The sequence below is a fragment of the Equus quagga genome, chromosome 2, assembly GCF_021613505.1.
Source record: "Equus quagga isolate Etosha38 chromosome 2, UCLA_HA_Equagga_1.0, whole genome shotgun sequence".
Taxonomy (NCBI): Eukaryota; Metazoa; Chordata; class Mammalia; order Perissodactyla; family Equidae; genus Equus; species Equus quagga.
In genome coordinates, this window is record NC_060268.1 from 64,173,388 (window position 1) to 64,199,583 (window position 26,196).

Sequence of the window (26,196 nt, forward strand, 5' to 3'; positions counted from 1 at the left end):
GCCAAGAGTATGTGGACTGCTATAAATTAAGATGCTGGTCTGCTCCACAGTGAGGTTCTTTCGGCTCTGATTTCTCCTTTTATGGTGTCTTTAGAGAAAGGCAGGGAAGTTAGGAGGCCATTGACTGAGGTGTTACAAACACACGCTCATTCGGCACAGTAGGGCTGGAGTTTAGCTTTTTGTTTTTGAGCAAGTTCTGTTGTTTGGGTTTGATCAATCTGTGACCAAAAACTGGGATTATTAGAAGGAAAAGGCACCCATAACCAGCCTCTTACAGTAACAGATATTTGGTGGGAGGTAAGAGAAGGGGGAAATAGAACAAAATAGAAAAGACCCTCCAACTCAAACCAGCAGTGGGCCTGGCAAAGACTGAAGTCTCCAGTTTGATGTGGCCAGAAATGAGGCCAGAGTCTGGCCGTTGTCCGGAAACCAGGGTCAGGGTTCCAGGGCTACCAGTAAAAGGCTGTCTATCCTCGGGGTCACCTTTGTTCCTATGGGAATGGAACTATAGGAACCTGCTGGCTGGTGTTTATAGGATGAGACCTAAGCTCTTTCAGGGTGGTCACGCTATGTGTTGCTGCTGCCTCAGGCCGTCTCTGTGGGCTTGGCTCTTCCCAGGCCATCTTGAACTGACCTTATCCCACATCGTTTTGTCGGCCTTGTTTTCAGCCCTCAAAGTATCACTCCTTCTGTGCATGGTGGCTTTCTCTTCGTAGTGTGTAGCATTCTTACTGTGTTTTGTCTCCATTAAACTTTTTCAGTGTTCTTTCTGTTTCTGGCCCTTTATTTCCCTCTGCCTATCCAAACTACTGCTTCTGCCTGGGCCTCCCTCTGATTTCTTTATTTTTTAGCCCAGAAAAACTCCCATTCATCCTTCAAAACACAGATCGAGTTTAATTGCTCTTAGAACATCTTCCCTGACCTTCTCAGATATTTGATTATTTCCCCCCTGGGTCACTTCTGTCCTTTGCACATGTGTCCTGTTAAACTGATCACAGGGCATTATTTTATATTTGTTTATGTGCCTTGTCCCTATCTAAAAATATAACCTCATTAAACATGAGAGCCATATATTATTTATTAGAGAGTAGGCATAGGGTATAGTGTTTAAGAGATGAGTTGCCTAAATTAAAATCGCAGCACTACCATTTGCAAGCTTCCTAACTTGAGGCAAGTTCTTAACTTCCCTGTGCCTCAATTTCCTAACTGATGAAATGAGAATGATTAAAGAATCCGCCTCCTAGGGGTGTTAGGAAGGTTAAGTGGGAAACATATGCAAAGTACATAATTGCTCAGTGAGTCTTAATTATGGTGATGTTGCTCTGAATTCCCAGGCTCCATTACAGCTTTGGAGTTGAGCACATAGTCAGTAGGTGTGTACCGATTTGCTTTGTCTTGTGAGTCTGTGGCAGGGCTCTGTGCTCGCCGAGGAAGGGCAGCGGGACCTGCCTGTTGCTGTACACGTTGGGTTGAGCACCTGGCTAGGATGGTCTCATATCCCCATTTCACAGATAAGGAACCTGAGCCTCAGAGAGGTTAAGTGACTTGTTGAAAGTCACTTTAAAGTCCAAGATGTGGTAGAAGTCCTGGAACTCTGAGTGGGTGCTTGAACCAGAGAGTCTAAAATGTCACCCACTCCGTAGCTGAAAGGTCCTGGCCTCTCAAACCAAATCCTCAAGGAGATGAGCTAGAGAAACCATGACATGTGGCCCATTCCATGACACACTGGAAGCTCACTGCCCATCTTGTGGGTGGCCTTGGCCGTGGCGGCCTCCCACTTCCCAGGCTTTCTTTTGTAAGACAAGTGGCTGGTATTTGGGCCTTAATGAGCCTCCATAAGGTTTCCTGGGAGTTCACTTGTGAAATGGGATGGAGTGCCTACACCTACACCGGGGCCCAGGTTCCTGAGGTGGGTGTGCAGATAACCACCTCACTGTTGCCTTCCAGTATGTGTCATCCCCTCTCTCTCCTGTTTCGTTGCTTTCTTCTCTTCCCTTTTCTAGCCTCTCTCCTTTTTCCTTTCCTTCTTTCTTTCTTTCTATTTCCACTTAGAGACTTTTATGTTCCTTTTGGAATAATGACCTTAATGCCTTAATGTTTTTCCTAATAGTAGCATGTGCCCAGGGTAAAGAATTCAAGCAATCCAGATGAGAACCAAGATGAAAGTAGAAAATTACTCCAAATCTTACCACTGAGAATTAATTCTTGATAATAGTAGGTAAACATAATGCCAGACATTTCTGATATATATATATATGTATCTCACACACACACAGAGAAAGATGGATGAGTGGGTTGATTGATGGACATCCTGATGGAAAAACCGATATGTCAATTGCCTGTCTGTCTGAAGTGCTTTTTTATAAAAGTGGGACAGTAGATGTTATTTAATAACATCTACTAAATTCCATTTTCTTTCTGGAGTTTAAAAATAACATAACTGTTGAGGTTTTAAAGTATACTTTGGGAAGTTGGAATGGAGAGGCTGTTTGTGTTATACAGACTGTTATGGGAAGTGTAAAATGTTCATGGTGTACGTGATGAATCGAGTAAAGAAGTGGGGGCATTGTCCTGGGCTTGGGCCTCTGGCCCTCTCCCTGCAGACACTCTGGAGAACACTGAGTGAGAGGACGGACTGGGACAAGGAGGTGCAATCTCAGCACACGTGTCTCCCTTCTCTGACCTCCTGTTTTACAGATCTCCACGCAGTTCAATATCTTCCGCTCTCTAGATTCCCTCACCTGCCTGCCTGTGTTTCCTTCTGCCCCTGGCCTAGGATACTGTGGCAGGGACAGACCCTGCAGGGCTGCAGAGTGGCCGCTGAGTATGCTCTACGGTTGTAGCCTCTTTGTCTGATTCTCACATCCTTGCCCCTTTTTCTGGAAACATGAGCAGTGTGCCAGGTGGCTGTGTTGGAAGGGAACCCATCCTCAGCCATAAGCAGTGCCTGGAGCAGCCCTTCCCACCCAACGTCACTGGGTGGGGGGCCCAGGACACCAACCAGATGCGCCTTTCCTCATGGTGAATTCCCCTCTGGGGCCCTTGATGTGAGGCCCACCCAGACCATCAGAGAGAGGCAGATGTTGAGTCTCCGAAGGTGTTTGAGGCTCTCTACTCCCTTCCTCTCACTGTCTAGTTCTGCATACAAAACGATCTTCAGAGAAGTAGCTTTTGCCATACCCTAAAGGTTTCATTTCACTCTTTGTGCCGCCTGGTCTTGTGTTATCATAACTAGGAGAGAAAATTGTTTCTTCTCTGCATAAACAAAGCCTACCTTTAAATGACCTGCCTTGCCCACTATGTTAGTTTCCTAGTGTCGTTATAACAAATGACCACAAAGCTGGTGGCTGAAAACAATAGAAATTTATTCTTCCACCATTTCAGAGGGCAGAAATCTGAAATCAAGATGTCGGCAGGGTTGGTTCCTTCTGGAGCCTCCGAAGGAGAATCATTCCGTGCCACTCTCCTAGCTTCTGGCAGCTGCCGATAATCCTTGGCTTTCCTTGACTTGTAGACACATCATTCCAATGTCTGCCTCTGTCTTCACGTGGCCTTCTTCTCTGTGTGTCTCTGTCACTCTAATCTCCCTCTGCCTTTCTCTTATAAGGACCCTTGTCCTTGGATTTAGGGTCACCCTATATCCAGGATGATATCATCTTGGGATCCTTAACTTAATTTCATCTGCAATGACCCTTTTTCCAAATAAGATCACATTCACAAGTTCCAGGGTTATGACTTGGACATATTTTTTTTTAATCTTTTAAATTTTTTTTGAGGAAGATTAGCCCTGAGCTAATGTCTGCTGCCGATCCTCCTCTTTTTGCTGAGGAAGACTGGCCCTGAGCTAACTTCTGTGCCCATCTTCCTCTATTTTATGTGGGACACCTGCCACAGCATGGCTTGACAAGCAGTGCGTAGGTCTGCACCCAGGATCCAAACCTGCAAACCCCAGGCCACCGAAGCGGAACATGTGAACTTAACCACTGCACCATGGGGCCGGCCCTGACTTGGACATATTTTGAGGTAAAGGGCACCATTCAACCCTCTACTCCTAGCTTATGGAGCAACATTGGCAGCCTCTCCAAAAACATGTGAGCTACCTTACCAGGCACACAGGCAGGGTGCTAGCTGAATTCTGCTCAAGAAAAACCTCACATCCTTTATCCTTTGTGTCCTCCTTGACACCTAGGACTGTGCTGTAAGCTCATCTTTAGTTGTTTCTTGCCAGACATGATAATTTAGGAAAAATAGTAAGTTGTGTGAAAGTTTTTCTGGGCTTAGGGTAGGGGTATTATTTTCATACTCAGAAAAAGCCATGGAAATACCAGGTGGTGTCACGAGCAGTCAAAAAGATCTCTTGTGCTTGCCTGTGTGTGTTCTCTGTTCATATGTATGAGATCCACTTGACAAACGTGGCCTTTGCTTACCGGAATCTTCAGGGCTATGGGAAGGATTTGAAAATGGTGTATTAACATCTAAGTCTTTCTCAGGTCCAACCTTTGAGAGCTGCTGAGGTGGAAGATGCCCTTGAGGTGTGATGGCAGGAAAGTAAGCCAAGAATTCTGAGCATGTACATGGTCGTGAGAGAGAAGTGTAGAAAGAAGGGTGCAAGTTACACTGGCGAAATATTCCAGCGGGAGATCATGAGACTTCAAGTCGAAAAGAAAACTACTTTCAGGTTTCCTTGTCTTTATCCTTGATCTTTTCTTAGTCTAGCCAGAGTCTGTGACATTGGCTATAATTATGTATGTGATTTCTTGTTTCTGTAAGGTAGTCTTCTATTCTGTTTCAGTATGCAGTTTTCTGTGTGTGCATCTGTCTGTGTGTCTGTATATGTGTGATGAAGGGAGGGACTGACTTTGAGTAAGGAGGCGTGTGCCTTAGCAGCCTGCCAATATGAAGGGCATTTCAAGCGTCAGCAAATCCAGTCTTGGTCCAGAGGAGATGATGGAAGGGAAGCTGAAATAAAGGGGCCATTCCTGCATTGGTACCAAAGATACCTGAGCAGCCTGTAGTAGCAGAGAGTGCTGAACTCTGACTCTTTTCTCCAAACAGGAGAGCCAGCGCTGCCTAGTTGCGGGGGTGTTTTTTACTTAAATGATTTGGATTTGATAGTAAATCACACATAACAAGAAATCTGGAGGTTGCCAGTTTGAGGGCTTTTTACTTTAGCAGCTCAACAATGCCAGTCTCTGGGATGGCCTCTCTGAGTTTTTAGTGGCTTTCCCCTATTTGCAAGATGGTTGCCACAGCTCCAGGAATTAACTTTAACACAAAAATGTCTGTGTCAGGTGGAAGGGAAGAGGTTTCCCTCACACTGTTCTCTCTTTTTGCCAGAGAAGAAGACCGTCTTTCTGAGATGTCCCTAAAGACTTCCCCTTAAAGTGCATTGTCAAGAAATAGATAAACAGTTAAATTTTTTAAAAATTTTTTACGTTGAAACAGTCTCAAACTTATAGAAAAGTTGCAAACCCTGGACAAAGAATTCCTTTTTTTTTCCTGAACTATTTGAGAGTAAGTTGCCAGTGTGATGCGTTGTCACCCCCAAATACTGCATTTCCTTTAAACAAAGACATTCTCCTACGTGACCACAATGAAGCCATCAAAATTGGGAAATTCGCGTTGGTACGTTACTGCCATCTGGTTCTCCAACATCATTCAGGTTTCACCAGTTCTCCCAAGGATGTCCTTATAGAAAAAGTATCTAGGTCAAAATCACGTGTTGTGTTTGGTTGTCTTATCTCTTTGGTTTCCTCCCATCTGGAACAATTTCTCCGTCTTTCCTTGACTTTCATGACCTTCCCAGTTTTGAAGAGTTTAAGCCTTTTGTTATGTAGACTGGCCTGCGATTTGTGTTTGTCTGATGTTCCTCATGATTAGATTCACGTTATGCACTTTTGGCAGGAAAATCACAGAAGGGGTGGTGTGTTCTTACTGTATCCTAACAGGTGGTGGTGGTGCGTGCTGTCCATTTGTTCCTTTATTCAGTCCTTTATTTCTCTCAGTATGGACACATGGATTTCTCTTTTACTCAGTGGCTTATGATCTGTTACTATCACTCCTTATTTTGAGGCTCAAATTGTCCCAGTTTGGCCAGTGGGAGCCCTTTCAACCTGGCTCCTGTATCTTTTTTGACATGCCTCCATCATTCTTTGAGCACTCCTCACTTTCTGGCACAGCAAAATGTTCCAAGCTTGTATTATACTTTTCCAGTCCCAGTCCTGGAATCAGCCATTTTTCTAAGGTGACCTGGTTCATTTTAGTGGAGAATGGTATTTAGAAGCCAAGATCTGAAAGGTAGATATGCCTATTGCTATTGGGATGTTGCTGCTCCTAGGCCTCACAGTGGACAGAACTAGGCAATATACACACATATGTACATCTATATTAATTTCTGTATTCATCTATATATATTGAAAATTGTGAGTTCACACTTATATCTCAAGTTCCAACCCAACATCATAAAGTTCATTCTTGTTTTCTCTCTTTCCATATTTATAGCTCTCTTCTCTGATGGCGAAAAATCTGACTTCCATAATTCTTTATATATTTGCTCAGTCACCCTGCATGTAATCAGTCCGTGTTGCCACCATTACCCCTGCCCAATGTAGATGTCTGCTCAGTGCCAGATCACCCTCTCACTGGGGTGGCATCTTGCTCTGGGCCACCATCAAATGGACATCTCCCTTGCTTGATGCCCTGAATACACACTTTTAAAGGCAAAGTGTTTGACTTTATCAGGACCTCCATTTTCTATATGTCTAAATCTACTCTTTCAAACGTTCCTGCCTTACTTGACTGGTACCTTTAGTGTCCTATCAATGACCCTTCCCTTGATGGGGATCCTGCTGGTGTTTGTATGTACCTGTGCTGACCAATACAGTAACCAGTAGTCACATGTAGCTCTTTAACTTTAAATTAATTGAAACTAAATGAAATTTAAAATTCAGCTTCTCAGTTGGACTAGCTATATTTTAAGTGCTCAATAGCCACATGTGGCTGGTGACTACCAAATTAGACAGTGTAGATATAGAACATTTCCATTATTGCAGAAAGTTCTGTTGCACAGCTCTGGTATATTCTGCGTAAACACCCTTTTTTCCTTCTATTTTGACATTGATCTTTCCCTGACTGCCCTTCATCCTGACTTCACCTTAATTTTTCATTGTCAGATGATTAGTGGGCCATTCAAATACTTGGCAGTCTTTCATGCTAGCTAGCCTGTCTCCATACCCTCATGGTAACAGCTTCACTAATCTCACCCCTGAGTACTTATTCACAACACACCTCAGTCCATTCCCATTGCACCAGACCAACCAGGATATGTGGTCCGCAAATGGATCCAAATATTTGAAACTGAGACTGTCTTGGAAACTCTTGGACTTATACTAGTTGCAATAGTTATAAAATGAGAGTAAGCTAACTTCTGCTTGTCTGAGGTTTTGAAAAGCTTGCTTATGTAGGTCGTTCCTGGGAACCTCGATTCCAGGTTGTCTTGTCAGTTCCTCAGCACCCAACCCTTGGCACAGGGCCTGCTCCTCCAGACCAGTGCTTCTCAAACTTTTATATGCAGCAGAACCACATGGGAATGTTGTGAAAACACAGACATTCTGATTCAGTAGGTCTGGAATAGGCATGAGATTCTGCATTTTAATGAGCCCCAGTGGGTGCTGATGTTGCCGGTCTGAGGACCACACCAGCAGGTCCTGGATATCTGAGATGCTGAATCTCAGAAATGTCAACACTCCCCTCTGTTTTTCTTTTGTCTTCATTTAGAACACCTGCTCACCAAAACTAGATATCCAGATGAGTGTTGTTCAACACACGAAGTGATAAAGGACTCGAAGAGATGCTTTGAGAGTCTCTACTCTGGTGATACCACTACCCAAGAAAACAGCTCTGAGGATAGCTCTTGCTTGGTTCAGAGCCAGGGAGAGCCATAGAAGACATAGTCTCATCTAATTGTAATGGCTATTTTAACCTTTTATTAAAATTTACACTTCCCAATATAACTTTTATTCCAGATTTGGTTCCAAAGAATGAATACCTGTTAACCACCAAGCTATTTAAAGGAATGTGCCACGTGTTCTGTAACTGTTTGAACGAGGAGTCATATTGACGTTTTGAGTGAAAGTAGCATCTTTGAAATAAGCACCAAGTCTCCAGGATGAGCCCCTCTATAAGGCAGCAGTGCTCTTAGCTGGATAGGCAGGTTCGCACCATTTTGTTATGAAGGTCACTTTCCTTTACAGTCACATCTTGTATTGCAATCTCTATAGCTATCCCTTCTGGGTTTCACACATACATTCTCTTTTTCTGAGTCATCCTTCCTCCCTATGTCCTTAAATCCATCTCATCCCCCAGGGCTTTGCAGCGTGGAGTGGTGGGGACACCGGGACATAGGAGGCAGACTAACCTGGGTTCAAATCCCCTGTCAGTTCTTCTTAGCAGTAAGATCACAGACAAATTGTTTAACTTCTCTGAACTTTGGTGTTTTAACTTAGAATGAGGCTACTCTGATGTATGGGGATTAAATTAGATATCGTGTGTACAAGGGATAAATTGGATATAGAAATGCCCAGCCCAGAAAAGCACCCCAAAATGCTTCCCTTTCTTAGTTGTTTCTCTCTTTAGTATTGACCCCTCTTTCGCTCAGTTCTTTTCTTCTTCATTCAGACATGCATGTTTCCACTACTAGAAAACAGCAGTGACATGAACTTGCTCACTTCTCCAGATACTTTTCCATCTCCCCACTTCCCTCCATTGACAAACTTCTTGAAGATGTGGCTGCTAGCTGCTCTCATCACTTCCGTGTCCTCCTAGCACCTGTCAGTGACCCCTAACTCCAGAGCACATGATCTCAGCCTTGACAATCCTGTATTTTCTCTGACCCACTCACCTCTGGGAGGGAGCATCCCCATCTTTTCTTCACTCAGTGGCACTCTCCCAGGTAAAAGTCAAGGTCGAGGACCCAGCATTGGTCAAGGACTACCATGAAAAGAGAAAGATTGCTGAGAGATGAACCACAGGGTCAGATTTTTGTTTCGTTTTGCTTTCACATGTTTTGGACAAATGGGGTGAGACTGTGTGTGCATATATTTGTATTTGAAGTAGGATAGGGATCCTTATTCTTAGAGGCTACAGGAGCTTTGTAACTGAGGGGGAGTTCAACGTGGGCCCAGCCAGGGGGAGCTGATACACAGCTGGTCTCAGGAAGGAGGTTAGAGCAGGAGGGAAAGAAAGGGTATGGTCCGTTTCACCAGGAGCCAAGGTTTACAGTCCATTAATTTTAACGTAATGCAAATTGGTTTGTGGAAGTGCTGACACATGTTATTTAAAAAGCATGAGTAGCATGATAATTAAATCTCTGTCTATATTTTATTCTAGCACATTTATAGTGTATCCTTGCCCAGGTGGTGTGATAAATTTCCAGTCTTATAATGATACAAACTGCAAAGTACCAAAAAAGAAAAAAAGTGAATTGTGATGCCAAAAACAAGATGGGGTACATTCACATGAGCTTCATTATTTTGAGCTGAACTCTGTTTTTGTCCCTGAGTTTGACTGCATTGACTCACTAAAAATATCCCGAAGTTATGCTTTCCCGTATACAACATGAGGGGATATCGGTGTCTGTTTAATGTTTCTTTTTGGCACCTTCACTTTGAGGCGTGCGTTCTTGGTGGGAGCCAAGCATGCCCTAGGATTCAGACAGTCCTTCCCTGCCCAGCAGAGTATGGAACAGAAACGAGCCCCTTCCTGGGAATCAGGAGCCCTGAGTCCCCTGGGCCCTGGGGATGCCACTGCCTGGTTAATTGACCTGCCCTCTGGGTCTCTGTCATATAAGGAGCCAAGGTGCTGTTACTTCTAAAGTGAGCATTTTGTGACTTGAATTTTTATTTTTCCTCTTCATCTCTTAAAATAAAAGTCTCCCAGCATAGTCCTTTACACATCTCTGAAGCTGAATTTCTTTAGTTCCAAAAACATTCAACTAGAAAGAACGGCCACCAACCTTGAAATGTCCCTGGAAGACTAGGAGGAAGGCAGGGAGGAGAGCAGAGGAGGTAAGCTGAGGCCTTGGGGGAGGGGCAAATGGAAAACAGAACAGAGTTGGTGACAAGGGTGTGCCACTCCCAGATTTGGGGAATCCCCTCCTTGTAAGTGCATAGTTGTACAGAGCATGTGACTGTACTTCTGCCCTTTTCATTGCAGTAGGCCTGTTGTTAATTCTTCCAAGAAACACCTCTGGGAGGAGGTAATAAAACCTTTAAGCTGATCTGGTATGTGAGGCCACTTGGGTCCCTGTCTTCAAGGAGCATAATCAGACAAGTCTGTCAACAGCTGCAGTTGGAACAGCTTTGCTTTGAGCACCGCTGGGGTACCAATTACCTCTGTTTGAGAAATGCTTTCCAAGGCCAGCTGTGGTTTTGGGGTATCAGGTGAGTGGTTGGGAAGCACCAGGGAGTACTAGAGGTCCATGTGTACTGTGTAGGAGAACGGCCGTGCATCACAATGAAATGTTGCATGGTAAATCCATCACGGAACGTGAGCACTGCAAGAGGCTTTGAGAGCTCCTCTGGCCAAGCATGTCTTCTGGAGAGTGAGGCCCAGACTCAGCTAGTGAGGGGTGGGGCCCGTCTCTACCTGGTGCAGAGCTGAGCTTTCTGTGTTTCCCACTGTAACACGCTATATATATGTCATTATTATGAAAAAAAAGTCCCTTCTTCAGGAAAAGTATAGGTAAGTAAAACAGCCGTGTACAGTAGGCCCTTAAACTATATGGCTTTTGTTGATTGCTTTTACCCTCTAAATATCGTGTTTTCTCCCTGCTTATGGGTATCCTGAGACTTCCAATCTTGCTTCTCCCAGCCGTCTGCTCTTAAATTCCTCCCTGCACAAAAACGAAACCTTTATATAACCTCAGAATAATATCTCAATGCTTCTTACATGTGCTCTTGCTCTCATTACCTGTGCCGAGGCTACAAGCTCTTGGCCACAGCTATTTCCAGTGTTTTAATCTAGACTCTTACCAGAGGGTGGAGATGGCATTCGCCTGGTCCCTCTCCTGGGCTGGTGATGGTTTTCTCTGTGGCTAGTTTGGACTGGAAACAACATGGAAACCAGTTTCCTTTCTGCAGTGTGTCTCTCAGCTTGATCCCTGCTTCTGCTTCTGTCTCCCTACTCCCTTCCAGGGGCCGTATTGGTTCAGAAGTCAATTACCAAATAATGCTAACTTGCCAACTCTGGTCTGCATTTAGGAAACCTACTACTTTCTCTCACTAGGCTTTTCCACCCACAGTTTGCCAGCCCTGGTTCTTTTTAAAACTTCTTAATACATTTGTGCAGCTAGCCGATAAGAGCTCCTTTGGAAGAATCATGGCAACCCTGTACTTCTCAAATCTTTCCTCTTTGGCTTCCAAAGTGGGCCCATTAATTAAACAAAAGAAAAGATTACAATGTCTGTTTATTTTTGGCAGGTTTGTGATTCGAACAGAGTTGGTACTTTCTTGTCCATTTTTTTTAGCATCCTTTCCCAACCAGGAACATGTTGAATGTTCATTTGGGAAGACAGAAGCTTCCAGGATCGTCACCTCTGGTGTTGCTGTTCCTATTACACACAGTCCTCAGCCAGATTAAAGTTTGATGATCGGTCCACAAGGTAAACTTCTGGCTGAAGACACGTGGCCTGAGTTTATCCAAAACCCTGATAGTTGCCAGCCATTCTTTCTGAGAAGCAGACAGGTTTCATTCCCTTGGCAACAACTTCATATGGAGATAAATTACAGAATGTTTCACACAGTCATGGCCCCATAACCAAATGGCAGGCATTACCGCGTCTGCTGGGTATGTTATGAATGGGGTTGAAAGGTATGGGTCTTTAAAAACCAGGTAAATTGGAACATACTTGAACTTTACTAAAGCTTCTAGACATCCTGGGACTTAGAATTTGAGAGAATTTGCTAGTGTAGTTGAGTTCTTTCAAAGAATATTTATTGAGATCCTCTGTGGTCTGCTAAGGATACAAATGTTAAAGACATGGGTCCTGTCCTCAGGGGCTCCGAAATACCAGGGAAAGGAAGTGAATAACTCTAACGCAATATCATACGTGCTATGACAGAGGTTTATCCACACTGCTTTATGAACTCCAACGAAAGGAAAATGAATTCCAACCAGAGTTTGGTTCAGGGACGGGTAATGCAAAGCTTAAATTTAAGCTGGATCTTGATGGAATTTTCCATATGGACACATTGTGGAAGGGCATTCAAGGAGGAGGAAACAGCATGAGTGAAGGCCCAGAAGCCTGAAAGCTCTGGGAAGTGCTGCTTTGTGTGGCTTATCTAGAGGATGAATAGGTAGGAGGGTCAGGACATGAGGCTATGAAGGCACACTGGAACCAGCTTCCAAGGACCTTGCAGGCAACGACTCATATTCGTTCAACACCATCTCATGTACCAGACACTTTGCTAAGCACTCTCTACTTGGTCCCTCATTTAGTGATCATAGCATCTCCATCAGACCCTTCTGATATCCATAGACACATGATACATGAAACAGAAGCACTGTTTCTCTATTTTCATCCAGGAATGTTGTATCTAGAGGAGCAGTGAAGGATGAAGAAAATAAAATCTTCGTGTGACACAACATCTTTGACTGTTTTGGGCCTAGTGCAATTTTTTCTAATGAATAAGCCTTGTTAATAAAAATCAAGTGTCCAGTTTTTTATTAGGAAGCATTTAATATGATCGTAAGACCATCCATGTGTGCTGCAGTTTTCAGTGTGCTTACTAGAGGCAAGTCAGAGCAGATGAGAAAGAACACATCAACTGTGGTTTGATTTAAGGACTTCAAAGATGTTCTCTGTGTCTTTACAGGATAAATTCTTCAATTTGAGGTCCCTGACAGATGGAGTAATGGATGAGCTTCAAGGGGATCCAGGAAACCCTTTAAATTGTATAAAAACATTTTCTCTGCTAATACATTTGTATGTGGGCTTCTACAGAGAAAGTCTGTTCTTTTATATAATTCTAAAAAGGATCTGTTGGTCCCCACCATAATAGGAGCCACTATGGAATGTACTGTCCCCACTACTTCTTCAGGGCCTGGATGATAAAATCCCAGCTTCCTTGCACTGGAGGCATGGACTTGAGAATCAGACAGACCTGGATTCAAATCCTGCCTCTGCCATTTGCTGTTTGTGTGACTTCAGCTTTAGTTCCCTCCCTTGTGAACGTGGAAAGTAATATGGGAACAGAGAATGAGATTCATACACGTGTAATAAAGAAAGCAGATGAATTGCCAGGTGATTGAGAAGGGAACGAGCTGAGACAGGAACGCTGGGGAGCATCAGAATCCAAGGGGTTTTTGAGAAAAGGGGGCCAATGAAGGAGACTGAGAAGGAGAGGCCAAGGAGCCAGGAGAGAAACCAGAAGGGAAGACTGTCCGGAAGCCGAGGGAGGGGATGACGTCAAGCAGGGAGCCATCAGACTAATCCACTTAGATGAGGACAGGAAGGTACCTTTGGATTTTTATTGTAAATAAAATAAAATAAATGCTCAGGAAGCATTTGATGAACTAGTTAAAGACTCCTCCTTTATTAATTCAACATAAATCTTCTGAATGCCTATTGTGTAACAGGCAAAGCTGTTGATGCCATGGAACTTGGTTCATGAGATCTCACCTTTAGAAACTTTAGGCAATGACATAATTTCTACTGCTGCATTTGCTAACAGGCATTGGATAAGCCCACCAGAGAACATGTGGGTCCACTGTGTGGCCTTGAGCAGGCCGTGCAATCTCTCCAGGCCTAAGGGATAGAGACTAGATTATCTGTAAAGTTTCCCCAGTCTAAAATGAATCCTACATCACTGTCCAGTCGAGATGGGGGTGGGAGTGGCAGTCAATAAATGCCTCTCACTTACAAAACTCTAGTTGCACTTTAGAGCTCTTCATCTTACAGGATGTTCCCTCGTAAACTTCACAGTCCTCTTGTCCTTCCCTGCGATTCCTGAGCCTGCATGGTGCCTATACCCATGTTTGGTGGATGGATAAATGTGTTTCATCTGAGGATTTTTTCCTCCCAGGGAATCCTGTTGTTTTAGCATGGAAGCATTACAAATGTTCTGTAAAACAAAAATAACATTTGCTGAATGCACAACCATGAGCTAGGCCCTGTGCTAGAATTATTTCATGTACATAACCTTGTTTGGGGTGGGAGTCCTTTTTATGGAGCTTTCACTGTGCTGTAGATCAAGTAATGTTTCAAATAAAGGTTTTCCTGGAGCAAAACCACAAGCAATAAAAGACTGATACAATGAGCTTAATGCATAAGGTGAGTTAATCCTGGCCGCCTTACACCCAGCTCACCAAGGAGCTCTTCTTTATTTGAAATTGGCTTCCAAACCTGATGACTTTCTGAGCAAGACATGCTTTCCTCTAGCTACTTTGAAGTTTGCGTCTTTCTCGCGTGTGTGTCTGTGTGTACACTCAAAAAAAGAGGCTCTAAATGAATGTCTCTCAGTTTCTTGCCCTATCTGCCCACAGATTTGTTTCTTCTTTTTGTGGCAAGTATGGGCCAATAGCCCAAGTATTCCTAGATTATATATTGTTCGGTGGTACCCTGGGAGAAGAGGACGGATCACACGGCGAAGAGGACTGCCCTGGGCTGCTGACCCAGCCCTTGCTCAGCTGGGACCATGCTCTTGGGCAGCCAGCCCTGTGCTTCAGGGAGCTGAGTTCATGGCAGGGCCCAAAGAGGATGCTGTTGCTTGACGGAGTTCCCATCAGCAGGACCCTGGGTCAAGGCAGGAAGTAGTATTTTCTTCACATGTCAAAAAAGGGTCTTAGAGGGCCAGCCCTGGTGGCCTAGTGGTTAAGTTCAGCGTGCTCCACTTTGGCAACCCAGGTTCAGTTCCCAGGCGCGGACCTACACTGCTCTGTTAGTGGCCATGCTGTGCTGGTGGCCCACATACTAAAAAATAGAGGAAGATTGCCATGGATGTGAGCTCAGGGCAAATCTTCCTCAGCAAAAACGAGTCTTAGAGTAACTCTTTCCCGAGTGTTCTAATTCAGATTCTTCCAGTTAGTTCTAATTAGTTTCTTCTCTGGAACTTTCTAATTAGTTTCTTCTTCCAATGAGGCTGATGACTACTCTCCTCAGATAGTTGCTTCTGGGGCCCAAAGACCTTCTGTGAGCACCCAGACCGAAGTGGCCACGCAGTCACTCCCCGTCTGGTCCCCCTGTTCCTGTTCTGTCCATCACTTATTACAGTCAGCAGGGGTATGGGGCATTGTTGTTGACTGTCGCCCCCCTCCCCTCAATAGATATAACTTGGTGAGAGTGGAGACCTATTGGCCTCATTCCTTGCTGTGTCCCCAGAACCTAGAAAAAATACTTGGTGCATAGTTGGTGCTTAATGAAAATGTGTTGAATGAATGAACAGCAAGTGGAGGAAAGGAAAGAAAGGGAAAGACGGAATGTGAGAGAGAGGGAGGGAGGGTGGAGGGAAGGGAAGAACATAGGGAGGAAGGGAGATTTTAGCAGGGATACTAACTCTTCTTGGATAAGGAAGCTGGGACTGAAGTGACCATGGTTCTCAACACTCGTGAGGGGTGCCCTGTTCCCTTAGTGTGGTTCATCTACCTGCTGGAGCCCACAGCTCTCTCTTAGGCCTTAACTATTCCAGCACTGACAGGCCTGGAACTGCCCTCACAGCTCCTTCTCTAAGGGGAGTTTTGCTCCCAGGACATTAGCAGCACCATACACCCAAAGATACCAAGGGACAGTGTGCAAGGAGGCAGTCGGGTGTGGTCCAGGGGACCCAGAGAGGGACTGTGGCCACCCAGCTCAGCCTCTGCTTCTCCACCTCACCATTGTGAAAGATGACATTTTCCTTGTGGATTTGGGGCAAGGAGTGCAAATCCATGTCAGTGCTCCCAGCGCTTAGTAGGTGGACAGGATAAGGTAGCTCCTCCGTTTGTGTCTTGTGGCATCTGGGCTAAGGATCCTTATTTCTGGCATGCTCCTGTTCGTTGTTACCCAGCAGGTGGAGAGAAAGCAAAAGAATGTCCTCTCTTCCTGCCTTCCTACCTCCCATCCTACCTGGCTCACTGCTTGCTGTCCTTTGATTTGGTGTCTGCTGCATGTGAGACATCTGTGTTGCTGTGACAAGGGTGCTGCAGTGACAATGGTGTTGCCATCCCCACTCTGGTGTTGCATCACCAAGATGGCTCTGTTGGGGTGTGTGGGGGGGTTGTTTCCTTGGCTACTGCTCCTGGCCTGAGTGGGAGCTGACACTCTTCAGTGTGTATTTCAGCAAGTCGACCCAGTGGGACACCCGGCAGGCCGGCTTCTCCGAGAGGGTGTGGGCTGTGCAGCCAAGAGCAGTGGGGACGGCTGCCAGGTTTTGAGAAAGTATTTGAGGCATCGAGGCTGTGCAGGGCCCCACGCCCTTGCTCCCTCTCCCCTCCTGGCTCTCCCGCTTGCAGTTTTAATATGGGCGGGAGCTGGATTAAGTGTCTTGGCGGAATCCAGCAACTGGAGTCCTTTCTGGCAGAGGATGGGGAGTGCACATCAGGATCACATTCCAGATGCAGGGACGCAGATTTGGGAAGGATAAAGGAAAGAGAGTGAGAAAATTAAATGTGGCGAGAAATGGATTTTCCCTTTCTGCCGTCTGAAAATAATTGAGTTATGTTATTTTGTAAAATAATCTGTTTTGAGGTTTTTCCTGTTCCCCCTCATACTACCAATTGCCTTACTGATTTGAAGAGGGGGAAAAAAAAGCACTCATTTTGGCCTAGTGCTGTGATTCCTCCCAAACTTGGGCCAGGTTCTAAGAGGTGGCTCTGCCGTCTGTTAAGAGTGTGGAAATGAGAACTGGAGGAGGTCTGGCCTCCCAGGGAAGGGGCTCCGGACCCCCTTTGTCAGGTCCTGGCTGGCTCCTCCCACCCTTCCAGACAAGTGCCCACTGCATGGCCGTCCCAGCCTTCCCCTTCTCTGGGCTTTGAAGGGCTTAGTCACGTTTGGCTGGAGGTCCTCAAAGGTGTCTGGGTCACCTCATGATGTGTCAGAGTTTCCCTCCCCTCCTTCTCAGCTGTTCCTTAAATTCTGCTCCTGGCTTCTCTTTATGGGGGCTTAAGGGGGAGTTCCCAGGTCAGGGTGGCCTTTACAGTGAGATCTCTTTATTATCAGTCCAGGGAATATTTAGTAACTGTGCTTTAACTGTGGAGTGTGATAAGATGGGCCTTCAGGCAGCTGTCCAACAGAAATCCCGTCAGATGGGTGTCCCTTTAGAAGCAGCCTTCCTGTGGACGGACAGAGCAAGCATGAGGCTTTCAACAGCTTCAGGTCTGGGCCAGATTTCAGAAAATTCATATCCTGGCTTAGCCACTTATCAATGGCATGGCCTTGGGTAAAGACATAACTTCAGTGTGCCTCAGTTTCTCCATCTGTGAAATGCCTGCAAAAATAGTGTTTACCTCTGGTTGCTGTGAGGATTAAATGAATTAATGAACAAAATGTACTTAGAACAGTGCCTGCTATGGCTCAACTCATATTACTTAGCATCATTGCCATTGTCATCATCATCTTTAATTACTATCTGGTGGCCTTGTGTGCAAGTTAGCTTTGATTCTCTGAGCCTTAGTTTCCTTATGTGTAAAATGGGTGTAATACTAATAAGATTGTCAGGAAGATGAAGAGAGAATATATGTGAAGACACTTAGCCCAGGGCTTGACACCCAGTGGAAACTTGGCAAAAATGAATTCTCTTGTCCCTCTCCAACACAGCCTGCCTCTGTATAGCCTGTCAGCTGTTTGGATGGAAGGATCCATTTTCCTACAGTCATGCGCCACATAAGGACATTTCTGTCAACAGTGAACCGGATATACAACAGTGGTCCCATAAGATTAGTACCATATAGCCTAGGTGTCTAGTAGGCTATGCCATTTGGGTTTGTGTAAGGACACTGTGTGATATTCGCACAATGACGGAAGTGTCTGACGACACATTTCTCAGACAGTATGCCCGTTGTTAAGCGATGCATGACTGTATAGTTTGGCTGGCTGTGTGATGGCGAGTATAGTCCTTGTTACTTATTGTAATTTGACATGAGTTAACATAATCATCAGTCTAAATGGTCAATTCCTTTTCTCACCTTCCAGTTCTTCCCTTTGCATCTTCTCTTCTGCTGTGAATCAGTCAGGCAATTAGTCTTGAGGGCCTTGTACTTGTCCAGGATGTACTAGGAAGCCCAGAGCTCAAGCTTAAGACTTTCTCTTTGGATGTCAGACTCAACATGCCCAAAACTCTTTCCTAACCTCCATTGCATTGTTCACATCACCATTCCCCCATTAATCTTGAGTTATCTTTGATTCTCCCTCTATCATTATAATACCCTTCATTCAGTAAAGGCCAGCCCCCTGGATGGATTTTAAAGGGCCACTTCCCTCTCCATATGAAAGACCAATAGCCTGAAAGGAAATGGACCAAAAATACTTGAACATGGAGCTCTTAGAGATGCAAATGCAAATGACTTAACTATAGGTAAAGATGCTTAGCTTTGTTCATAATAAGGACAATGCAGTTTTAAACTACACCGAGATACCGTTTGTTACGGTGTAGTAACAAAGATCCAAAAGCAGATTTCACCTGAGATAATGAGGGTATTGGGCTTCCTCTTGCATTGCTGGTGGAAGTATAATTTTGGTAACTTCTCCATGGAAAACAACGTGGCAATAGCTAGCAAAATTATAAATGCACATGTTCTTTTGACCTTGCAATTCTATTTCTCAGCCTACAGCTATTCTTAGATTTAGAGGAAGCAACAAATGCACTTAATTATTTATTGTAGCCTTGTTTGTAATTGCAAAGGATTGGAAACAATCTAAAAGTCAAGAAAGGGAAACTGCTGAAGTACATTATATTTCATCCATACAAAGCAATGCTATGAAATCTTGAAAAGAGAGGATGAGAATTTCTGTATGTCCTGATCTGGATGGATTACCAAAATAAAGCAGTAGGTGAACAGACAAAAAATTACTAAAAGAAAGTGGAAAAATGCATATTATTTGCTCAAATATACCTAAAATATCTCTGGAAGGAAACTTAAGAAATAATATTGTTCCTAATAAGGAGTAGCTAGGGTAAAGAAGTGGGAGGATAATATTTCTTTGTTTACTCTTTTATACCTTTTGAATTTTGAAACATATGAATCTTAGTTTTAAAAAAATGAAAAGGAAACAAAACAAAATCAAGACATTCAGACAAATAAACCATTGCCGCTGGGAACTTCTTCAGATCTGGGACAAAATAAATATTCCATGGATCCCCTTCATTGTACAGTCAGTTAATGAGAGAGGAAACCTGGCATAATTTTCACAAATTAAAGACTGTGAAAATAAAATCTGAAGCAAATATGACAAAACATTAAAGTGAGTTGAGTTGAGCACATAAGTATTTCATACTATCTTTCGGTATGATTGAGTTATTTTGTAATAAAAAAGAAAAATTGTATAAGTAAATAAATAAACAAATGGATAATTTGCCTGGCATGGCTTTGGTGTTCTACTCTGGAATTGTTGTAGTTCCATTTTCCTCCATGTTCAGCACTCTCATGCTAAGTTTCATCACCCCCCTAACTGCCCTTGTACATGGAGACCCACGTTATTTTATTGTCGTTTTTGCATTCTCATCTATGTGTGACTCATTACTAACTTTCACGTGATTATAAACTCTGTAAAAGGTAAAGATTGTCTCTAATTCAGAAGTCAGCAAACTTTTTCTGTAAAGGGCCAGATAGTAAATATATTAGGCCTCGAGGGCTAGTCTTTGTCGTGATTACTCAACTCTGCCATTGTATCACAAAAGCAGCCTTAGATAACTCATAAATGAGTGGACGTGGCTGTGTGCCAATAAAACTTTATTTACAAAAGCAAATGATAAGCCAGATTTGGCCCAAGGGCCGTAGTTTGATATCACCTAATTCATAGTTTTCTATCATTGAATTCATTGTTATATACCCTTTCGCTCTCTCCCCTTTGCCTGTCTCCCCCTGGAAAAAGGCTGATGCTTTGTGTGTGTGTGTGTGTGTTTGTGTACATATATGTATGTATTTGTGGTCCCTGGGACGGGAGGAAGTGAAACAGGAAGGAGAAGTAAACATAGTCTGTTTCTAGATTAGGGAGAAATCCAGGCCAACTATCTGGTCTCTCAGGCAGCAGTGGAAAATGTGAAGGAATAGTTTTTTAAGAAAAGGTAAAATCATGACTCTCAAATTTAAAAGGAACATGTCAGAAATTTTATTTAGCTCGTTAATCAATGAGGGAACCAGTATGATGTTACCACTGGTTCAAAGGAGAGACCAAGGACATATAAAGACCTTCAGGATTGATGAAAGGAATTTGCTGTAGATGAAAAACTGGCCTCTTGGGGAAGAAGGAGGGTTTATTATTTGCATTTCCATTGACAAAATTCATTTGCATTTCTCTCAGTTTTCTACAATTTATAGAATCGTAAAAGAGCTCAGGTAAGGACAGTGACAGGCAAAAGGTGCACACCTATAAAATTAGATGATCCAGAAAAGGTTATTAAATGATGCCTAATTATTCCCTGGGAAATATACTCAGATCTTTTTTTGGTCTTTTCAAAGTTTTTCACAATTTTGTGTGATAGAAATAATATTGAGTAAGCTCATGTTACTCTAGATTATAGAAGATCTCGAAATCTAGGCCTGAGGTTTTCACACTCAGTTTGATAGTGATAGGCAGCTATGACAGATACTTGAGCCTGTGGAATAGCAAGGTGGAAGTTCAGGAGGGAGGTAAGTTTACCAGCATTACTCTAAGTGAGGACTGTGGTTTGACCAGGGGAGGTGGGGTGGAGTGGACAATTCCAGGGACCATTTCCAGAGAGGCAGCATGATGACATGGAATCACACAAGATTGAAGTTAGAAAACCTGCATTTGAGTCCCACCACTGCTACTTACTACCCCTGCAACATTGAACCAGTTTGCTTAACTGTGTCTGAGGATAATATTCATTGCCTCAGAGGCCATTGTATTAAGTGAGGAAGCACATATCTTAATACTGAGCGCTTTGCCTGGCCATAGCAGTTTGTAATAAATGTTAGTTTCCCACCTTCCATCTGGGGTGCTTGCTAGACACAAGTATGTGCCCTTAGGCAATTACTTCAGCAATCTGAGCTTTGGTTTATCAGTTCAACTGCAGAAAATGATATCCACCTCACAGAGTTGCTAAAAGAATTGGCAGGTAATGGTTCCAGGAAATAATAGTTTCCCTTTGGGGGTTCAGGATGGCCTCACAGAGGAGATGATCAATAAGTCAAGTCTTGATGGATGAGTAGATGTTTTGTACATCAGCATTTCCAGATTTCATAAGATTTCCCAGCACAATAATTAGTATGCCTATAATTCAGTTTTATTTTATTTATGTTCGTCACATAATTTTGGACCATTGTGTTTTCTTTTTAGTCCTTGTATGACACTGAGTTTTAAAGCTTGTCATGGTAAGGGGCATGTGTTGTGGTCACAGTAAGTGGGAAACAGTATAAAATTGTGTAGAGCTTATTTGGGGATGGATTATAAATGGAACATAAATTGTACACGTGAATTAACGGTTATTTAAAGCTCTTTTAAAAACTGCAGTTTGGGAGGACAGCCCTAATCAAATATTTTGACCTATTGCTTCTACCTAAATAATAAAATATCTTAGGAATTCTGTTATTTTGGCACCTAAATTACATCTCCCAGATTTTCTCTTTCTCATAGAAACAATACAAAAGTTATTTATCAGACCATTGGAAATGATGCTCATTTTACTTACAGCTCATGGAAATGTATGCTTCTCTCCCTCTCTCTCTTTCTGTGTGTGTGGCCCGCCAGCCATGACCCACTTAATTGGGTGTGTAGCAATTTAAGGAATTTGCCTGAGGATTCCCAGGTGAAACAGAGGGAACTCCAGCTCCTGACTTTCTTAGCTTGCCTTCTAGTTGTCGTCTTCTCTACTTCATGTCACTCTTGCTGATGTAACAGTAACAAGCCCGCCAAAAGGGTGGTCCAGGCAAGACACCCCAGTAGGAGCCTTAACCCCAGGGCACCCTCTCCACTCCATCAGCTCTTTCTCCCTGCCCGGGATTCCTACCGTATCTTCCTTTAGCCATGGTTGCCCTAACTCTTCCCTTCTAGTAAAAAGCCACCTTCCATCCTTTTAATGTCTCCCAGAATCCCTCTTCTGCTGTGTATTTCCTTCTCTCCCAGGGATAGCCTTCAACAGCACAATCCACTGAGACTTTACAGAAATATGGGGGAGGGAGGAGAACAGGGAAGAGATTTTTAAACTGAAAGGAGGTCTCTTTTGTTCTTTGGCTTCCTTTGGCGTCCTTGGTATCACAGCATCCTAAAGTGGGTTCTGGTTGGAATGGAGATATAGCTTGTAAGCAAAACAAGTAAACTGAACAGGAAACTCATGGGATGTTGTTACAGGCAACTTTTTTTTCTTTCACTCTCCTTTTAAAAGTAATTCAGTAGAAGTTTTTTCACTGCTCTTGGTTGAAAAGTCAGGTAGTCCCATGACCTTTCTGATCACTCTCAAGTAATAAAAAATCGTAGAAAGTTGACTGAACGGTCTCAATTCAGTTATTAAGTGTCCAGTCTATGTAATAATCAAACCGTGTGACTTGCTTTAAAGTTAAACCTGCTCCCCTCTCCAGACGATAAGCTGCTGCAGGTGAGAGGAGGCCGAGCTTCCTTTTTGCTCTCCTTTCACACATCTTCCCTCATGTTGGTGACCCAGGTTGCTGACTCTGCTGGGTATTCAGAGAAGGAAGAGGAAAAGGCAGGAAATCTCTTACTTGACTAGTCCTTTTGTAAGACATCTTCACTGGGTGGGTTTGAAAGCTCTTTAGAGCTGACTCCTTCTCTCATGGAGTCTTTTGTGGGTTCTGAGACCCTTACAGGGAACATTGAACTATATTTCTCCAGAGGCATATGTTGCATTTTCCTCTAGCTGGCCACTCTTTCCTCAGCTCTGTTTTTTCCAATGGTGCACTCTACACAGACCTTTTCAGCTGGGATTCTGTCACCTTCCCATGAAATTCTCTTAGGTGGGATTTAAAACAGATCTAGACTGAGTCTCTTCCCAATATACCTTCTGTCTAGTCCACAGGAAGCACTCACGTATCGTCTGCCCTGACAGCCTTCAGGAGAATAGTGCCCAACAGACACCTCTCCTTTGCTTGTACCATGAGAGCATCTAATCTTTTAGGTTTTCCAGACAGGATTTAGACCCAGTGCTCTGCATCCCAACAATGGTAAGGAGACCAAATCAAAGCCTCCGATGATCTCACCGAACCTTCTTTCTCTTAACTCGAAGGAGAAGAACCTCACCCCTTCTGCTCAGGAGGGGCCTGCTAGCACAGCTCTCTCCAAAGAAATCCTCTTTCAAGCTCCATTTTCTCAAAACTATTCTATCCTCACTGTGAGTAAGGGATTCAAGAGTCGTGTAATGAGTTTTTGCCCATCCAGTTTGAAATTTTTGTATGGTAGTCTCTTTAAAATGTAGCATCCACTGTTTTGATATCTTAGCTGAAAATGAGGCAGGAACGGCCCCGTTTGAACACCCAGTTACACCAGCTTAGCCTTCGTGTTACATCACAGTTGTTGAACAGTCACTCTACGCTATGTCTTTTTTCTTATCTCTTCTGATCCTTGCAACTACCTCCTTTCAGAGAGAAGGAAATTGAGAGATTATAGGCCTTGTCCGAGAGTGTTCAGATAGTGTTGGGGCTGGGATTGGACGCAGTTTTTCTAAATAGTTCATAATTTCAGTTTTGATTGCCTTTTTAATTAAAGAGTTAAAGGAATGTCTGTAACTTGCAAGTGGATAGATTAAAAATAATTCTTTTAGTATTAATTTCTAGTATTATTGTTTGTGGGTTTTGTGGGGTTTTCTTGGTCAGAAATATAGCCCTGAATGAGTCCTGAGTTTTAGAATGTAGTGAGGTTTGTGTAATGACCTAATAACGTGGGCAATTTTAGTAACTGTTCTATGGGTATGTGAAGTCTATGTACTTGCTTTTTTGTTGTTGGGTACAGAGTTCTGTGGTTTTCTCTTAACTTGAACTCTCATGGCTCCTAGTTCAGGATCTTACACACTGAAGATCTCAATGGCTGAAACAAACACATTTTGGACGTGCTTATAACCAAAATAGCAAATTATCCTTAAAAACATTAGCATGCCTGAAACTCAGCTACAGTTTGTTATTTCATTCCAAGTCAAGCAGGAAGTCCCTTCTAGACCCATAAGATCTGGTGGTGAGGTTTTCTTTCACTTCTAGAACAACTTTGGACAGTGAGGCAGGACATGTGAGTTCTTAGCCCAGCTCTGCCACTAACTTGCAACCTGGGCAAGTTGCCTCCCCCTGAAATATAGAGGTCAAGGCAGAGGTTCTCATGGTCCATTCTGCTTCTCAAAGCCTAAAACTCTGCACTGCTGGCCTCTGGCTGTCCATCCTGAGGGTCACAGGCAGTTCACAGAAGAGGGTGTTCCCAATGAGAGTGAGTGTTTTTTGGAGAAAGCATTACACACATGCAAATGCTGCACGCTGGTCCCTGGGAATTACAAAATCATTATTTAAAAATTGCTGGAACTGCTGGTTTGCAATCAGTTGTAAAATCGCTGGGGTAACCCTTTCCTCGGTATGTTATGTGAATGCTGGACCAAATTAAATTACAAACTAGGTCAGAGGGTAGACCTGGAACGATACACGCAATGCTGGCTGTGTCTTCTTTGTCTAGAACAGCTGCACATGGGCTGGGTGATGTGTGTACTCCCTGAAGGTGATGCAAACACATTTCTAGCGTTCAATGTTGTACTCTTTGTCCCCTGATGCTCTTGACTGTGGGGTGGTTGAAGCTCTCAAATGGGGAAAGCAGAGGGATGTGTAACCTTCTATGCAAAACTTGGTTCATTTTCATCATTTCAAATGTACCGTTGAATCGATATCTTAATTATTTCGTTCATTTTCCCTCTATTGAGCATTCAATACGTATCAAGCTGTGCTATCTTCTGTGGAGACAAAAAGGGCTAGTGGATATTTGTCATTTCTTATCCCACCTAAAGTGAGACATGAGCTAACCATGTTCTAAATATGAATAAATGGGTGCAGTAAGAAAGGGGATGTGGTAAGAAAATGTCCATCTAAATTTCCAGATCAGAAAGTGGTGCATCTCAGGGGAAGGAGTCATGTTCTACCAGTTCAGTGGTCAGAAAAGCCTGCCTTGACCTCACCAGAGCAGTGGGCCTCCCTCCAGCTTCCTTGGAGGCTGCACTGGGGAATGACTCTAGAGGGGGAGTGAGGGCCCTGAGCCTCAAACTCTGAATTCTAGGAAAGGGGTTTCTTGCAAGAATGAATTCAGCCTAATCACTTGAAATTAAGGCAGCAGAGGAAAACGCCCCATCTCTGTTTATAAACGTGCAAAACAATTTGCTAGACACAGCTATTACTCAAGCAAGGGACTGTGCACAGATGGCGGCTTGGGCTGGAGTGGATGCAAGGGCTAGGACTGTGGGCCATTAATCACCATCCACAGATCCACTGCCGGGTGTAAGCGAGCATACTGAGCCGAGGTAGTTTATTGTAGGGGCTTCATGTTGAATCCCAGTCCTGCAGGTAATTAGAGAAACCCTCACAGCCACAGAAATCACCAAAAACCCACAGAGGGGATTTCAGCCAAACCCACATGTCCACACTTTCCCCTCTCATCCTTTCCTGCTCCTTCCTAAATACAGAACACTTCCAGACTGTTGCAACTGTGTGCATTCAATCAATGAATAAAAACATCCATGTCTGCTAGAGGCCAAGCACCCTGAGGAATGCCTGTGTAGATTAGTGAGCTCCTCGTCCAGGTAGGTTACTGTCTAGATGTGGAGATAAGGCAGAGTGTGTGTGTGTGTGTGTGTGTGCACGCTCATGCGTGCGTGCAAAAGGCAAGCAACTCAAGGCAGTGAGTAAGTTTCCCCTCCTCCTTCCTGACTACCTTCTCCTCACCCTTCAAGGTCCCGGCACAGCTGCGCCTTCCTCTGAGCAGCCTTCTCTGACCTTCCAAGACTGGCTGAGTTTTTCTGGCTGTATGTACCCACAGCTGCCTATACTTCCCCCATCATTGCACTTCTCACT

The 26,196-nt window shown here is 43.8% G+C and overlaps 1 protein-coding gene and 1 long non-coding RNA gene across 2 annotated transcripts in view; both read left to right on the forward strand.

The window, feature by feature from the left end:
* The window catches only part of LOC124235145 (thrombospondin type-1 domain-containing protein 4-like), a 342,518-nt gene that overhangs the window by 201,704 nt on the left and 114,618 nt on the right, over window positions 1-26,196 (forward strand). The gene's annotated exons all lie outside the window — the stretch shown is intronic.
* Window positions 9,951-13,575, forward strand: LOC124235400 (uncharacterized). The gene is made up of 3 exons (XR_006887461.1): window positions 9,951-10,439; window positions 11,525-11,659; window positions 12,873-13,575. It is a non-coding gene; the product is annotated as an uncharacterized LOC124235400 (long non-coding RNA).